This window comes from Catharus ustulatus, chromosome 13 (genome assembly GCF_009819885.2).
Source record: "Catharus ustulatus isolate bCatUst1 chromosome 13, bCatUst1.pri.v2, whole genome shotgun sequence".
NCBI lineage: Eukaryota > Metazoa > Chordata > Aves > Passeriformes > Turdidae > Catharus > Catharus ustulatus.
The window spans coordinates 16,076,966-16,095,419 of record NC_046233.1 but is presented as its reverse complement, the minus strand read 5'-3'; the positions used below and the strand labels follow the sequence as shown (position 1 = coordinate 16,095,419).

Sequence of the window (18,454 nt, the reverse complement as noted above, 5' to 3'; positions counted from 1 at the left end):
CTGCAGCTTCAGCGGGGAGCTCGGCAATGCCGGAGAGCTCCCGCCTGCCTGCGCTCCCTCCTGGGGTTTGGCACCCTCTGCTGTCCAGTTCCTGAACAAAATCCCCCAAACACCCGGAAACCCGACTGCACGGGAGAGAGAGAGGAGCAAACTAAAGTCTTGACTGAGTCATTTTGGTGAGCAACCCCTCCCTCCACTCTTTCTTGCTCCAGCAAGAAGTGAATGTTCACAAAAACAAAACAAAACAAAAAAACCCCAAAACCATCAAAAAAAGAGAAAAAAACCCAGAAAAACCCAACCAAACAAAGAAGTATTTTTAACGTATTTTCCTTGCTTCACAGTAGTAATTGCACAATGGCATTGCCTCTGTTTCTCATAGATGAGTCTTGGCTCCTGAACCCCTGCAAGGCTTCCTGACCACTCGGGCGGGATGCAAACAAAGCACAAAGCCTGATGCTGGAGGAGTCTCAGAAATGCTGAGGAGGCTTGTTCTGCCTCAGCACGGGCTCTGCACAATTAGCACTGAGGCAAAACCACCCTAGCGCAGAGGAGACGAGCAGGGTCCTGCCTCACATCTGGCACGGCTCTTCTTGCTACACGAGCATCTTGTGCTGCAGCTGAGTGCTGAAAATTGCGTGGGTCACCTTACGAATGTTTTAGCTATTTAGTTAAATGTTTATTCACTCCAGGTTTTTTTTGGAAGCAATTAACAAATGCTTTCCTTGACAGACACAGAGCTTCAACCCTGCTACAGAAACATGGAACACCTGGCTCTGCAGTAAGGGGAATTCAAACCCAAAAGCTCAGGAAAACAGGCCCGCTTCTATTGTGTGATTACCTCCACTGAATGCCTCCTATATTTGATTGACAAGGTAAAAAATATTCTGTATAGTAGGCATGGGAGCCTGTAAGGAAACAGCCGTTGTTTGTCCCTTCTGTAGTTCACATTTTGGATCTGCACTTGCACACTGTGTTGAAGCTAAAAAATAGAAATTCATCACCCAGATCTGCAAAGCACACAGTGCCAGTCTTCCCTTAATAGGACACCACAAAACCAAAGCTGTTTCCCAGCAGAGGCCCTTCAATGGCTTTGATTGTTAAATGGTTTCAGTTACATCTTTATGAGCTTTTAGTTATCCGTGGCTTCAAGTACGAAATCCATGGCAAAAGTAGGACAAAGCACCGTTCTTCTGAGGGCACAGATCCTGACAGGCATTGCTGCATTCCTTCCTGGGGTAGCTGGAGTTCTGAGCTGAGTCTTCATGCTAATCTGGACTCCAGAAGACTCCCACAGTCCAGGGCAGCACGAGTGCCTGTGTAGGGCACGTGCCATGGTTTTGTCCAGGGTGGGCAGTGTCCTCTGTGCCCTGGGGCTGGGGACTCTTGGGGTACAAGTTCAACCTGAGGCTGTTCCCTGCCTGCTAATGCCCACTGCATCCCCAGGAGAACATGATTTGGAGAATGCAGCTATAGGGTAAATTGCTACTTGTTTCTCTTACATTTCACTTCACTCCAGCAGTCTCGATGCTGCTTCCTTAACAAAAGATTAAGTCCTTAAATGGGTTTACTAATCAACTGCTTTTCTTTCCATACCCACTCTGCTTCTCCTCACATCTTCTCAGACCTGAGAGGATAACTAAAGGCTCAGAATGCTCATTCTAATTTCTATTATAAGAAGAAGAGAATACACTGATTCTAAGAAATTCCACTTTTGGAAATAGCTTTGGTTTTTTTGCTGCAAGAACCATGGTGTTCTAAATAGACTGCAGCTCTTCACATTCAGTCTCAATAGAAAATAAAATGGAGGAAGTGCAGAAGGCAGCACTGGCATGATTTGCATATAGTCTTTGAAAACAAGCCTCAGATAGTGGCAACTGAAAACCAGCTTTATATCAGGCTCTTGCTGCAGCAGTGCTCAAGTCAAAGAAAGAAAACCTGTCCTTGTGACAAAATAGTCCTCACTCTGGTGTATATCTGAAACAAACAAAAAGATAAGACATTGTTATTTTAAAGAGGACACAGGATTAGAAACTTGAGTGTTGGGAAAGCACTAAATAAAACCCAGGATCCTTATTTGAGATCTCCAGTGAGTGGAAGCCACAGCACCTGGTGCTGCCTGTGCATAGGGCAGTCTGCTCCTGAGCTATATATTCAACCACAGATTGGTTTCCCCAAGCATCAGCCAAGACATTGTTTTTATTGATTTATTTTGCTATCTTCCCACTGCAGTGATAGGATGACAAAAGAACCACCTCTGGGTATCCTAATATATCTAATGCCAGCAGATTTTCAGGTTGAATAAAAACAATAAATCTTTTCAGGCACAAAGGGGAAACCGTGAGGTAAGTTAATTTGGAAAACTAAAGAGCATGATTTAGGAATATTGGGTTTGTTAGAATGGATCAGACCAGTCTTCCTGGTTTACTGTCTTCTCCTCAGAGATAGTTCCTCAGAGATGACACAAAAGAACACAAAATAAGCCCCAAAATAGTTAAGTGTTCAGCGAAACTTCCAGGGACTGGCCTGCTTTCTGACAGAGCAGCAATAATTGTGTTACACCAGCGAGCAAGAGGTCTGACTCTCACTGTATTATGCACATTACAAGTGCTCCAAAAATTGGGTAGAATTACCTAAGGAACCCAGGTACAGTACAGGTGCTCTGTGTGCTGATCACTGCATCTCTTGTGGGACACAGCCTGGATTTTCCCTAGGGAAGTACAGTTAGATTTGTTGTACAATTTCTCTTAAATTAAGGGAGAAAATGAATAAACATGTAAACCTGTTCAGCCACTTAATATATTCACAAATCAAGTCTAAAAAGTAGGTAGTCAAAGATGGTGTGGAGTCTAGAACACAAGAAAACAAAGTTTTCTTTCTCCTCAGCTCTTCCAGTGGGGTTTCCTGTCTTCTCACTTCCATGAACAGGCTGAACCTGTCTTGTGGGGTACTCCTAAAAATACATATTAAGCCTTCATGGTAACACAAGGCTTCTTGGAGCCATCCTATTTACACTCTCCTGAGCTTTCTGCTAGTAAAAGCTTCCAGAGTAACACATTCCTGATTCTCCACTACTCCGCTTTCCCCAAAGCAGGTCCAGCATGGGCAGGAGTGGCTGAAGTTCTCCACAAGTGCTGCATTGTTGATAAATCTTAGCCCTGACCCATTCTTGGCATCTGGAAAGGTTAGTTTTTGCTTTATAGGAACTTCAGCTCCTGGTTTCTGTATCATATTTGTCCAAATTTTGAGTCTGACCCAAGAAATCTGGACAATGTTATTCATCTTGATCTTGGATTTTTGATAAGTACACTACAACATGGTACATATACATAAGCATTGCTATTTATGTAGCTCAAGAATGCAGTTTTGAATGACCTGGCGAATTTTCTAATATATTTACACTTCTTTAGATTGCTTAGAGGAGCATAAATAAAGGCAGTGTGTCTGCCCCTAAAGCCCCAGGTATCAGTTGCCTCTGTAAGGTCAAGGCACACACACCTGCCAAATTCAGACCTGCACTCTTCTCAGACACAGGAAAAAAACCAAATTGAAGATATAAAAGCTCCAGATATATTTCAAAGGAAGTCAGTAAAAAAAAAAATGAAAAGCTAGAAACCAACACTCACCCATAACAGGATTCTTAAAGCCTCAAATTCGATAAACCCACAAACCAGAAGAAATTAAGCAGGCTGTGTCACTTCAGGACATCATGCTATGGGATTTTAACAAGATTCATGGGTATTAAAAAGTAATGGCATAAATTGGGTATTTAAAGTCAGTATTGATTTGTTGCCAGATTCTGCATATCAACAATTGCACTTGAGTGTCCATTTACTTTGCTCAGAAATAAATATTCCTGCCCAGCTGCATGTGCTAGTTGGAAGAGAATCAGTTTTCACCACTGGCAAAGGGACAGGTTGTTATCTCAAGCCACATGGTTCATTGATTTATCCGTGGTAGAGTAAATACAAGAATTTATAGGAATGCTGTCAAAATCATTTATTTAAAAGCTTTTTTTGGAAGAAGAATGATAGCACATTCCCAGGTAAGACTGCAAGAGGCTTTCTGAGTATTTGGAGTTATTAACTGGTTGAGGTAAATTATCTCCATTTGATGTTTCTGGCTGGCAGAGTTAATTTATTTGTACAAAAGTATTTAATGATGCAGGGAGATTGTTATTGGTGGTTTAATTATTGTTTTGATCAGAGCTTCTGTATGGGTGGTAGTACTCCTAATAAGATAATCATACTTTTTCATCTGTTAATGAGTCTTTGGAGTATTCCCAACACAGTTTTAAGTCTTAGTTGTTTTCCCGCTCTTGGCTTAATTTCTGTGTTTCATTTGGCTTGCCTAATGAAACAAGATGGGCTGCTTTGCTGCTGCTTACAATAGGTCTTCTAATATGGTTTTCTGTACTTGTGCTGGTCAGGATTTTCCAAAACTGCATAAACATTTTTAATCTGGGGGGAAAATCACTCTGCACATAAATAGAAAGCAGTAAATGGGGTTTTTGTTCTCAGATAAATTATAATACTGGTTTTGCACAATCTCCTTGTGCTATCTAAATTTTATCACTAAAAAGCATGTGTCTGCCTCTCTTCTCCATCTATATCACTTTGAACCCCCCACAGAGCATTCCCTGTATCTCTTCCTGCAGATCCTTACTAAGCAGTTGGTGAGATCACAGTCAGATTCAGTGAAAACACTGACAATATGGGCAGTATCTGAAAGTTAACAGGGAAGGGTATGGCCTGACTGAAGTCGAGGGTACTTCAGCAGTGGGTGTTGATTAAAACCATCTTGTACAGAGGTTAATTTCAATTGTATGACAATCTGGGAAGTGGATAAGAATGTTAAGAGGAGAACCTAAAAGAGCACAGTTAATATCATCTAAACAGAGGAGCTTTGTTTTTCTCTAAAGGTGAATATTCTAGTTCTCTTTATAGAATAGTTCTATACTCAGATTTTCCCTGTTGTGTGACCACACTTCCTTTCCCTCTGCTTCATTTTTATTCTGAATTTACTGGGCCTTGGTTGTGTTGCAGTAATGTGCACAGAGGGACAGCCCACACTGCAGAGATATAAAACCATGGGGACATGAAAAAGCAAGTGGTGCCTAAATGTTCATGTGTTCTACCTGCCACAAGCACAAACAACATTTCAGTCCTGTATGACAGTTATACAGGTGCCTACTACAAAAATTGTACTGGAAGAAGGTGACAGAAAATTCCTTCTTCTCCTCTGGAGCTTTCTGATTCTCTTTGATGCCAAGGACAGAACAAATGTATTTAAGTGGTAACAGAAGTGCTCCCAGTCCAGCTTTACCTTCAGAGCTGGATGGTGGCTTTTTGTTAGGTCACTGTTAGGGTTTCTTTGGGACTGTTTCACTGTTTTTTATGTGATGGGGTGTCTTACTTGTCTTACTTGTGCCGTCTCAGAACTTCCAGAGACCTGGGAAAAGGTCTTTTTTACAAAAAAACAAAAAACAAAACAAAAAACAAAACAAAAAAAAACAAAAACAAAACAAAACAACAACAAAAAAAGAGGACTGGAAGCAACTAGATTAGGGAGGAATAGGGCTTCTTGTATTTTTATCAGGTATGACAGATCTTCAGAGTTTGCAGTAATTTCCTTTTTGGTACACAGTGAGCTGGGGAAAGGGTATCAAGCATGTCTGCCTATAATTTAGGAAAACTGCAAGATTATTCATAGTTATTCATCAGCACATGTCTGCAACAGCAAAGAGAAGAGTCCAAGTGGCTCTTCCTTTGTGTCTGTATTAGGGTTCCTCTGAGGATGAACTATTGTCTTTCACAGGGCTGTCAGCTGAGCCTTTCACCAGCACTAAAACTGCCATCATTTTCAGGCCAACCAAAGTGTGAAAGCAGGAAGAGCAAAGCAGAAGTCCAGGGATGTCACTCAGTCACCCACAAGAGGTTTTTTTGGGTTAGAGGTAGTCTGATCCACAGAAATAACAACTGCAAATACTTCGGTCCACATCTCTGGTTATTATCCCAGAATTACAAGCTGTGGAGAGCATTGAAGGTTAAAGAGTCCTTGGTAAATATTCTTTAATACTGCAGTAGAATACTGTACATTTTGGAAGAAGACATGGAGTTCTAAGCTAACAGCTAAAGATCAAGAGCATTTGCTGAGAAAGTCCCCATAGTTGTGGCAAACTTCATGAGTTCAAACCACTGTGTCCATCTCTCTGTGGAGAGCCAGCCTGACTCTGATTGGTCTCAGCTCAGCTTTGGGCAGCCTGGGCAAGGCTGGTTTGCCCTGCAGCTCCTGTTTTTGCCCCATTAATGGGCTGGGTTGCAGATGAAGGTCACAAGGGGTCCAAGGATTTCAGAAGCCCTCTTGGATTCCCTATGTAAAACACAAATAGCAATTCCAGTAACACCAATATATGTTCTTCATACTTCTCCCAACCTTTGCCAAATCTACTCTATAAGTAGGGACAAAAACTTTTAAACAACCCGTAACTAATTTGAATTAATATATCTGTAACTCAAAGCATTCTTCTCTGTGTTTTGCTCCCACAGACACAGTGTTCCTGTAAATTAATTATCCCCACTTCACTGAAGGGGAATGCTCTGTTCCTTGAGTTTCATTTGAGTACAAGCACAGAACTGCAAACACACCAGTCCTGTTCTCAGTGCAGGGATGTACAGCTTGAGCCTGCTGTCTGTGTACAAAAAAGTTCAGAGGGACTTCTTGGCACTTGCAGGTTATATGAGTGTGGTGCTAATTAATGTAGCAAAACAAAGGCAAACTGAATGTTTCACTGAAAGGAGCAGTGAGCCCTGCTCAGAGAAACTGCCTGGCACTTAAACCTAAATACTGATTATTTAATGCTGTTCACACAGCTTCAACACTTCAGCTTCAAAACAGGTCTTCCCTAATATGAGAGAACAGCTGAAGGAAAAGGTGGTGTGATGCTAACAATACATGTGGCTTCTGGATCAATTTAGGGAAAATCTAGAATTCCTCATTAATCACTTCACATGAACAAGGAAAATAAGTTTTTAATGATTAGGAGGTTCCTAAAAGATATGTGGCTTATTTTGCATGAAGCATTCCAGTTTAATTTTGTAGAAGAAATGGCCTACCACAGCTCCAAAACAAAAACAAGTGCCAAAACACAGTGAGAGGTTGTAGGGAAACTGGTGAACCATTGTGCCTCTTGGAGAGTCGTGTGTTGCCAGGGATAGCTTTGGTTGAAGAAATGGGACACGCTGAGGGATCTGTGGGTAGCCTGGAGCCAGGACATTTCACAGAAGCTCAGCAGCAGGGACAACATTTGCCACCTTCCTGATGTGGCCAAAAGCGTGGACAGGCTGCAGAGTCAGCTGCTGGAAAAGGGGAAACCTCTGAATGGGGTGAATGATAAATAATCTTAAAAATAGGACGAGATGCATATTTTTAGGTGTACAATCTTAAACTGCTCTAGCATCATTGATCTATTGCCTGGAGTACCAGAAATGGGTTGGAATGTAATAGCAAGAAGTCATGCACTTAAAGATTAATTAGAATAACTGTGAGTGAGCTCAGAGGTTCATCAAATGCGAGATTACAAGAGGAGGAATCCAGGTATGTTATTGGTTGTTGGATAACTATGATGCCACTGTAATGTGGTCTTAAAAATGCTAATGTATTCTGGGATGCATCGAGTGAGGTATTTTCAGGAGACGGTGAGATATTAATATCGTGGTACAAGGCAGTTGTTAAGACCTTGTTTAGAACACGGCACTCAGGGTAGAAGGTATAAAAGGACACTGGAGGAGTGGAAAACCTATTTGGAGAGAAGATTAAAAGCAAAACAGAAAGACCGGGAATGGATGATCTAATTGCTATTTATAGGGACATTTTAGGTAAAAATCAGACAAGCAAAGTTATTTAATTCGAAGGGCAAAATGGCAAATATCTAATGTCTATAAATTGGTAATGAATACATTTACACTGGAAATCAGAAAGTTTCTAATTTCAGAAGACTGGATGCTAGAAAAGCCTTAGAGATAGAAGTAAGGCACCTTGGCTGTCTGATGGCAGCTTAGTTACCCAGTTCATCCTCCAAACTGGATAATAAAATGGTGTTGGGTTTCTCACAAATTGCCATTCCTGCTAAGGGGATATAAGGCGATTTAATCCCTGTGTGATGAAATGTGCATTTGCAGCATGTTAGCCCCGTGTTTCAGGAGTTTGCTAAGATGCCAGAAGGTCCAGCAAGATTCCACTTCCTTTCCATGCCTTTTTAACCTCAAAATCACCAGGAAAACACAAAGTTAATGTATCACGGAACTGGCCATTTGAAGGTTCTGTAAACAGCTGTCCTTCTGTGACTGACGATTAATAGGACATAGAAGATCGTTTAGATGTTTCACGGATCAGACTGGTGGATCACGTTTCTTTCTCTACGGGGTTGTGTGTTCCAAGGACTCATTTCCAGGATCGACGAACAGTCTGAAAGGGCTGAGAAGTTTGTGATATCTGACTTTTGAGGTTTGCTTCCTGCCGCACAGTAGTTCGGGGCTTTTGCAGAACAAGTCCTCCGTTCCTTAGCGGCTGTGCTTTGCCGAGGGGGTGGCGGCCGTGCCTGGCGGTGGCCGCGGAGATGTTCCGGGCTGGCCCGGGGCTGCCTGGAGCGGCGCTCGGTTATGCAGGCGGTGTCTGCCGGGACTCAATTAGGCGGTGCGGCAGCGGTTTCGTTTGAATAGTTAATTGCGCGGCGCCGGGCCGGGAGCGCTCGGCGGGGCCCTGGGATCGGCATGGCGAGACCCCCCTCTAGCGGAGGGCCCGGGCCTCGCCCGCCCCTCGGCGGGAACGGCAGCGGGAGCGGGCGGGCCGCGCTCCGGGAAACGGAACCGCGGGCAAGAAGCGCTCCAGCCCCGCGGGGCCCGCGCTTGGGCAGCGCCGCGGCCGCTGCGAGCCCCGCGGCGGCTTCTGCTGGGCCCCGCTGTCCCGGGCGGCGGGAGCGCTGTGCTCCCTCCCGGGCGCCACGGGAAACGTCGTCCTTTTTGTACTTCAAGCTAGTGGGAAACGGGTTTCTTATCCTCGTGGAGAGCAGCACCTCTCCTGGGAGAAGGGCTGCGTGGCCGGCTCCGTCCTGCCTGGCATCGCAGCGCATCGCTCAGGAGTAATCGGAGCCCGGCGCGTCCCCGCGGTGCGCAGAGCGGTGCGTGCGATCTGCCCGCTGGATGCGAAACGAGCAAGTTCATGGTTCCATTCGTTCTTCCTGCCCGCTGTTCCGGCACTGCCGCTCTGTTTATTTGTTGGCACTTCTTTGCTCCAGAGACAAGCCACAGAGCTCACTCGATCCGCCTGCTCTTCGCCTCGAACACTCATTTCGGGTCGGTAGCAACTGGTGTCCAGCACGACGCGAGGGCACGTACGCACGGATAAGCCCGGTGCCCGCGGGCTGGGCGAGCCGGCCGAGAGCCCGCGGCCCGGGAGCGCGTCCCTGCGCCGGCGAGCGGACCCGAGCGCGGCCGCAGCGCTCCCGCCGCCGTCTTCGGCCGCCGCCGCCGGCGGGCGGATGCGCTCCCGGGGAGCGCAAAGTCTTTTCGCGCTCTGCTCCCGCTGTCCCCCGCCGACCGGCGGGCTCGCTGCTAGCCATCGCCTCGGTGCGGACCGGCTGCGCGGATCGGAGCGGGGGGTTTTCCCTTTCCGCCCCTCCGTCCCCGCCGCGCGGGCAGCAGCGCGGTGTTGCACAACCCGCTTCCTTTTTCTTTCGCTTCGCTGCGCCGCGGGCAGCGGCGGCGAGTGCGCGGGGCGCCGGTCTCCGCCCTGGGTGGGGGGGACGACACGGCCGGTGCCGCCCGCCCGCTCCCCGCCAACTGCGGCGCTGGCGCGGCCCCGCCGGCTGCGCGGCCCCGCGGGGGGGGCACCACCGCTCCCCGCGCTCCGACCGAAGGGGCCGGTTCTCTCCGAGGGGAAGGGGGGCTAAATCCTCGCCGGGGCGGGGGGGATGAAGTCGGGACCGCGCATCCCCCGGCAGGCTCGCCCGCCGGGCCGTGTCCCTTTCCCGCGGCGCCCGGGCAGGGCGTGGACGCCCGCCCCGCCCCGGCGGAGTCGCGGCGGCGGCGCGTCCCGTTACCGGCGGCCGAGCCCGCGCTGCCCCCGGCGCGGCGGGAGCAGGTGTCCGGGGGCAGCAGCCCGGGGCAGCGCGGCGGGGGCGGGGTCGGGGCCGGGCCCTGCGGGGCCGGGCGGGCGGCGGCGGCGGGCTCGGCGCGCCCGCGGCAGGAGGGAGCCGGAGCGCCCGAAAAGCCGTGAGGGGAGGGGAGGGCGGAGGGGCGGGAGGGGGGAGGCAGGCAGGCGGGCGGCGGGCGCATGCGCTCTGGCGGGCCGTGCCATATTGGAATGAGGCAGTGAGCGGAGCGCCGGGGAGCCCGAGCCCCGGCAGCGGCGCAGGGCTGGAAAAACTCCCCGCAGGTGAGGCGGGCGGCGGCGGTGCCCGCGCGCGGGCAGAGCGGCCCCGGACGCAGCTGCTGGGGGCGTTTTGCCGGCGGGGCGCGGGGCCCAGAGGGTTTTTCCGGGCTCACGAAGTTTGGATGCGGGAAAAAGGCGGCGAGGCGGGAGGAGGAGGAGGAAAGAGGCAGGCGGAGCGCGGCGGGGAGGCGGCGGCGGCAGCGCGGGGGGACGCGCCTTGTGCCGCGCCGAGGAGCGATGCGCGGGGCTGGCCGGGCGCCGCCGCGCAACTGCCCGCGCGCAACTCTGCGCGCTCCCGCCGGGGGCCCGCGGCGTCCCGCGGCGCGCTCGCCCGAAGTTGCCCTCCCGGCCGGGCCCGCGCCCGCCCGAGGACGCGCCCGGCCCCCGCGGGAACTTTGTGCGCGCCGCGCCGCCGCCCCGGCGCGGCCGGTCCCTCCCCGCGCCCGCGGGGGGCCGAGCCCACCGAGTGCCTCTCGCTCGCCCCCCTCCCCCTCAAAATGGCGGTGGAAGGGGACCTTTAAACCCCGCGCCGCTCCGCTCCGCACCCCCGCCGGGCGCGGCCGCGCTCCGCTCGGCGCGGCGCGCGTCCCGCCCGGGGCAGCGGCTGGCGTCGGTCCCCGTCAAGTGGCCCGTCAGCGAGCGGCTCTCGCCTCCCGGCCGGGCTGGGTGGGTGGGTGTGGGGGGAGAGGGGCGGGCGCCGCCTCCGCGGCCGCGCCGCCGGCTCTCCCGCAGCGCCGCCGCCCGCGCTGCGGGGCCTGCGCTGCCGCGGGGCCGGGCATTGTGTGCGCGCCGCGCCCGCCGCCGCCGCTCCGCACCTCCGCCGAGCCACACGCAGCCTTTGTCTCTCGGGGAGTCGGGCTGCGCTGCCCGCCGCTCCTGCACCTGAAGTCGTCAATCGGGCGGCGGTGACACTGCCCGGGCGGCCGCCGGGGATGCCCCGGGACGCCAACTTCGCGCTGGGGAGGGAGCGGCGCCGGGCAGCGGCTGCGGGAGGCTCCGGCCGGGCAGCGCCGGCTGCGAGCGGGAGGGCGGAATGCCCGCATCGGAAGGACTGAGCAAGTTTTCCGTCTGTGGCTTCTGCGAACTTGCTACTAGCCCCCCCTCCCCCCCACACACAGTGGAAATAATGAAAGGAAAAACAGCGCGGGCAGTTAATTGTGAATTTGTAACTACATTCGCTATTGCAGTTCTGCAAGGCCCTTATTTATTGAGAAACAGGCCAGCGATGCCTGTTTCACAGTCACATGTGTGTTTTAGTGAAACAATTATATCTACTTTGGAGAAACTTGTTGCCATTATAAAAAGATTGTACATGGTAACCCGTTTGTCTGATAGTTTCACCCACTCTGACAGCAGAATTCTGGTGGAAGAGGTTTTGCAGCAAAAGAAAAGGCCTAACTTGCTGTTTCTTTGCTGTTCCTTCCTTCCTTCTTGGGAGCTGGCTGCTGTCAGTAGCCCGGGAGGTTACCATAGTGAACAGTTCCATGAGGCAGAATAGAAGGTGCACCATGCAAAACTCACGCTGGAGAAAATGATAATCCACCTTGTGACTTCAGAAATATCTCTGTTGCAACCTCCTTAAGGTTTGTGATGTGTGTGAGCTGGACAGAAACACCTGATTTGTAGGAGGAAAAGTTGTTAATGGCAAGGAGTCTTGCTCCTTCGGGACCAGGGCTGTAACTTGTAGCATCTCCAGCAGGATGGATTCCTGGTCCGGCTGCAGTCTGTGATTGCTGTTTCAAGTAGCCAACTGTTGGGACAAAGTAAATCAATCTGGAGATAAAAATAGAATATTTAACTGAAAGCTTTGGTTGCTTGTGTGGTAGGTGGTACTGACATGGATTTTGCAATTAAAAAGAAATAGTTTGAAAGTATTTGTCTATCTAAAAGATCATCTATAGGGAGAAGGCTTAGTGGCCTTCCTGCCTTCGATTCAGCCACTTCCTCTTTTGTGTTTGGTTTGTGAATTGTTGCTGTGATTGAGGGATGAGAATGAAATCTGGCTCTTCCCAGAACCGATGTTGGGGAGATGCTTGTGGACAAAACAGACACCAAATGAATCTGGTCTCACTGCCTTCTTTTAAAGACTTGTGGTTAGGAGGTGGCAGGGAGGTGTTGGGAGAATGCCTTTGCTGTGTTTGGTGTGTCTGTGCCAGGCACTTACCCTGGGACACGTCAGGATCCTGTCAGGTTAGAGCTGACACCTCCTTCTCAGGGGAGACAGCGGTGCAAGGCAGAGAGCAGGGGCACAGTGTAGTATCTCTGTAGTTACTGATCTGTGTGGGCTTTCCTTTGCTGCTTTTTTCTCTCTCTACTATTAATTTGCCAGTATTGAGTTATCTTATCTGATTCTTAAACCTGGCAGATCTCCTGAGCAATTGTTGTGTGGAAAAGGTGGATTAAGTGTAAACTGACATGTTAATGACTGATGGAGTTTGCATGGTGTGATCTTTATTTTCTGGGAACCCTTTTACTGCCTCATGGGGAAGATGTTAAGGAGTACTGCAAAAACATGTGACATAGTATATTTTGGTAACATTTTTCAGGGGATTTTTTGTCATTTCATGGCAGACCAGTGACAGCTGTAGACCACAACTTTTCTGTCTTGGTTGCCTTTTGAATCCACCATGTTTGGAATTCACCTTAACATCATTGCTGTGCTTCCACTTTTAAAGTTTGGCCGTGGCACGATCATCATGCAGTGATGCACACATCAATACAGTCATTTGGTGCTGGCTTGACTTAAGTAATTGTCCTACAACTGATGCACTTGAGGCACGTGGCAACTTAATTACACGAGCACGCTGACAGTGAAATGATTCATGTTAAATCCACCACAGTGTCCTTTAAGGGCATGGGAAAATTAAACCTGGAGGTGCTTAGCAAGGGGCATTTTGGGGAGAGAGCTTCTAGTGCCTGAAACCACAGGGCTTGCATTACATCCATCGTTCCTATAATGACATAGCAGCCTTAATGCTACAGATTTGTCTTGGGATTTGGTTTCTTGACTTTTTAAGTGTGTAATTGTGTGTCTTGTAGATTGGTCATTGACTTGAAGCAGTATAGCCTGTGCAAGTCACAGATGTTTTCTGGACCTGTAACAGCTTTCTTTTGTGTTGTTCATCTGACTCATGTTGCTTGATGATTAGCAGATTTTATGTGTCATCTTTGTTTTGGTCTCTTGCAGCATCAGCTTTGCTTTGCTGCTGCTAGTGGACTTGACTTTGTGCTCCTTTCCTTCTGCTTTTGGGAAGTGGCTGTCAAGCTTTAGGTTGTATGTTTAAACTTGAAGTGGGTGTTATCTAAAGCTTTTAAGGTGTGTGTGGTGTTTCTCCCTCTCAGGATTACTTTCTTACTTGAAAAGTCAAGGGATAGACTTTTTTTTTTTTTTTTAATTCAAGTGCTTGTTGAAATGGTGCTGAAGGCAAACACTGTGTCAGTGTGTGAGATCCTGAAAAGATTTAGCAGTTCATACCCTCGAAGTTCAGAAAAAGTCAAAAATGAGAGTAAATTTTAATCTTAATTTTATGTCATATCTTATGATTTTTAAAGCCATGACATCAGTGCAATGCTGTTTTATTGTAATTATATATTTTTCTGGCTTTAATCCATAATTCTTTCCACTGCGCACAGTTTTCTTTTTATTGATAAAACCTGTGAAAGAAGCATTGAGATGCTAATTAGTGCTCTTTTGATTTTAAAATAGTTTTGGTTCCCAGGGTACAGAATATAAATACATTTTTTAGAGTTAGATTTAGTGCATGTAGGACACAAGTTTTCTGTTCATTTTATATCTGTGTTGATTTTTCCTCCTTTTTCCCAGGCTTTGCTGACAATCTTTGTGGATTGGTGGTGGTCATAGGATAATAGTAGTAATAGTAATAATCATAGTAACAATTACATTAATTGTTTTGGCCCTATTTGTGAGGGAGATTGTGGTTTTTTAAGTGTTCCTAGTAAAGGCTAGTCTGTAGAATTAAAGCATTACAACATGAATTTTTTCTCTGCATTCTTAATAGGGCATCTCTTAGGGGAATGATATGTTTGAATAGTTTAAACGTTCCCCTGTGAGACAGGAGGGTGTGAGCTTAGGCTGAAACAAGATACTGTGCCTATCAGTTGGGACTCTCCAGGTGACTCTCCACATCTCTGGGCAATTAGTGGATTTTAACTAAAGCAAAGCTGCATGGTAGTTACTGAGTGGTAGGGGAGTGCTTTAATAACCTTTGAAGATGGAAAGCTGTAAGTCTTTGGGGTAGTTTTCTGCTTTGTTTGGCTTGGGAGTGTTGGATTGTCACCCACAGACACCACTGGGAGCTGTGCAGATGAAGAAGGCCTGGGAGCCACACGACTGGAGCAGCCCAAGTGCCAAGGTCTCTTCCTACCTCTGTCTCCCCCTCCTCTTTTTCCCTTTCTTTATGTCTTGGGGATTGTCTGGGATTCTTTAAATGGAGACAGTGATGTTTAGGTTTATTTTCCTTGTGAAAATAAGCATCCTACTACAACACTTGTTGGATCTCAGTGTCATAGAAGCCCCAGACCCTCAGTCGTGTTTCATTGACTTGGTTTGGGGAAAAGTCACGACAGGTGAGGCAGAAAAACTACACACATGCAGGTATTTCATGTTTATCCCAGCAAACAAGGCTCATTGGATTACCAGTGCTTAAAAGCTGAAGTAAGAAGGGCTTCAGTGAGGTCTGCAGTAGAACTATCTCTTGCTGTAGTACTTCTGCTCTTTCAAACATCTTTTTTCTTTTTTTTTTAACAAGACAGAGCAGCTTTAACTGACACAAGCTTTTTGCTGCACGGATTACTTGTGGTAAATAATGCACTTAAAGTTGGTGGGAGCCATATATATATATTTTGGTTTGGTTTTTTCTACCCATGGGGATTTGGCACATGGACAGGTTGCAGATGCTTTTACCTAGAGTGCAGGTGAGTTGTAGCTACAGAGGTAATCTTAGCAATTTGTTCAGATTATGTGGACGTTTAAAATGTGATTATTGTCCCCAGAGTCATCCTGAGCAGCAGCTTGCTGGTTTTCAAGGTTATTGTTTATATTGCTGTGGCACTTCATTTACACTGGTTTCTTTGCTGTTACACTTGAAGACACTCTTGTTCACTACAGAAATGATCTCTTTCTTCAAACAGATGATTTGGGAATGAGATTAGTGAATGTGATGTTATCTAAAAATGATGCAGCTATTAAAGCAGCTTTGAGACTCTCTGAGAGTACTGATCAGTGAGAGAAGAGATGCATCTTGGATTATTTTTTTCTCTGAGAGTAAACAATGCAGGGCTGAGCGACCTCCTCTCCCATTTTGGCTGATTGGAGTTGAGGGCTCTCAGCATATCTCAAGAGGTGCTCTGTCTTGCAGAATTGGGCCATTGCTTGAAAAAAATGGTGGTGATGATGGGGAACCGTTGCAAGGTTTTGCTGTTTGACACTTAATCCTTTATCAAGGATGTGAGGGAATGCAGCAGTGATCCTGAAGCAGATATCAAGGATTGGAGAAGATGAACTCTGTCTCGATGTATTTAGAGGCTGTAGTCACTATTTCTTCTAGCAATGGGTGACAGAAAGCCATAAATAGCACCTTCAGATTTGTCATTGTTTCCAGAAGAAAATGATCAAGTCAGGAAGTGAAGGCACTTCCCCTCTGATGCTGGGTGCACATTTATTACAAATGGCCCTGTGAGTCCTGTGGGTGTCTCACCTCTCTGTATCGGAGCAAGTGATGCTCTGGCATTTCTTATCTTTTTTGTGATCTCTTGACCTGGGAAAATACATACAAATGTACAATTAATTTTTTTATTATTTGGTATATGTTTTTCTTTTTGTTGCCTGACCTGATGAAATCCATTTAGAATTCCCTACCTCCTTGGGAGCTGTGCACGTTTCCAGCTCAAGCATGCACTTTGCTCTCTGCTTGGGGAGCCGTGGCCTCTGGTTTTAAAAAAAGGAAGTTATTTGTCTTGAAATCATTAAAAAATTTTAAATGTAAGGACTGTAAAGCCTTGTCTGAAACCACAGTGGGTTTTTGAGAGTATCTTCTGTGTTAAAGCATCTTTTGAAAGGAGGCCAACGCTGGCTTTAGTGTCCAATAACTTTGAGTGAGGACATGGTGCTGAAAAAGCTGTGGTGTTTCACAGCAGTATGGAAAAATGCTGGTGAAACCTGACAGGGGTATGTATTACAGCCTTTCCCTCACACACACATATATATAAATATTAGTATTTATTTTTTCCTAGTGTCAAGTTCCAGACATGCTCGCGTTAGTGTGTTAAGCACTGAATTGTTCAAATTGTGTTTCCAAGTTGATTACAGGGCCTGTCATTAGATTCCTAAAGAAATGTCCAGGTAGGGAATGCCAAGCAGAGCAGGCAGGGACAACATGGAGATGCTTCCTTGCTGTTGGGCCAGCAAATCTCACAGAATGCACATCCCAAAAAAGAAATTATTGAAGGAGGCAGTGATTCCTTCCAGGATTAACTCTGCTCATTGCTCTTTAAAGTGCTACCATGAGGGTTAAACTAATGGCCCTAAGAAATAATGCAGGCACGGGATCAGTCACGAGTGTTACAGATACAGCACTAATTGGCCAATTGAACCCAGCTAATCAACTCCTTTAAATGAATGTGACCATGGGCACGGGCAGAGGGAAATCTTCCCCTTCTCTAGGGAAGTTTCTCTCCTCTTTTTGGAAAACAAAATCCAGTCAATTTAGCTGTGAGGCTGTTTAGTCCAGTGGCCAAAAGCAGAAGTCTTCTTTTTCATGTGATTATTTTATGTTGTCAGTTATTTGTTAAACTTTTAAAATAGATTTTTGGGGAGCGAGAAGTAGCTTAATTTTGAATTCCTCTTTTTCTTGTGGTCAAATCTTACATTTTGAACTTACTCCTCAGCAAATTTAAACGTGTATTTTGTCACTCCCCTTAATGAAAACCAATGTATTTAAGGAAGTGGTTTGTTGAAGCATATGAGTCCAGTTTGTTTTGATAATAAGCCAGTTCTAGATGATTCTAGCCTCACTGCAAGTGTAGAGGGAGTGTGTCCAACAGCTGCTTTGTCTGGTTTTGATTTTTTTACTACTTCGTTTTATGTAAGAAAGAAATGATGATTGGAAACTGAAGAATCAGGGAAGGTTGTTTCTTCTTTTGGTCTTCATTAAAAAAACCCCAAAGACAGCAGAGTAACAGCTGGAAGGGCAAGGTGACATTAAAAGCCACAAATTTTTAAACTGAAGTTAATGTTTCTTGGTTTAGCTCTGTTCTTACTTAATGAATACCAGAATATTGTTTTCTTTGTTTCTGCCTTCTCTGTATATGCTTTTAAGGTAAGAATACTCATTATCCAGTTAAAATGAAAGTGCAGTTTTTATTTCTAATTGAAGTTTAATTTCCATCTAAAAGCAACTTGACAAAAATTATGATTCTTATTATTATCCAATAAGAAGTGCTGAAATGATCTTTTAATAGTAAATCTAAGTTTTTATTTCAATAGTCAGGTTTAATCTTTTGCATTTATATTTTGTTTCCAAAGAGTGGTTGCATTTACTGGGAACTATTTTTAGATTATTGAGAAATTGCAGTATTGCATAGTTTAGGATGCTTTTATTTAAAACAATTTATATAAATGCTTTCCTCTTGTGCTATGATGTAGATAATGACATCAAAATACACTTTGTTAGTCTTGATCATTCTTACATGCAAATGTGAGTGTAGATAATATTGCAGAAAAAAATAACAACTTTCTATCAATTGCTGAAGGTATCTTTATAGAAAAATAGCAGCGTTGATGTTTCTGAAGAGGTTTGGTTCTAGAAGCTGGGTTACAGTGGTCAGGCTGGACGAGTCTCTGAATGAAGCAGTGTTCTTTGGGTTTCAGAGACTAATGGTGTATGATTTCTTCATTACCTCCCTTACCTTAATGCATCTGACAAAGAGCATGGCAAAATCCACTTCAGTGTGTAAAATTAACTCTTCTGAGATTCTACCTTAGCACTGAGATTTGAAACAAAAATAC

At 46.5% G+C, this 18,454-nt stretch overlaps 1 protein-coding gene across 3 annotated transcripts in view; it reads left to right on the top strand.

Moving 5' to 3' along the window:
* The first annotated feature begins 777 nt into the window (after positions 1-777).
* Positions 778-18,454, top strand: part of SFMBT1 (Scm like with four mbt domains 1) — a 75,739-nt gene continuing 58,062 nt past the window's right edge. Inside the window, exon 1 of one of the 3 annotated variants that reach the window (XM_033071568.1) lies at positions 778-872. The gene's annotated coding sequence lies outside the window, so the exon portion shown is untranslated. Of the gene's footprint in view, positions 873-10,359; positions 10,432-18,454 lie in introns of those variants that run through there. The other 2 variants (XM_033071569.1, XM_033071567.1) reach the window with 2 other exon arrangements.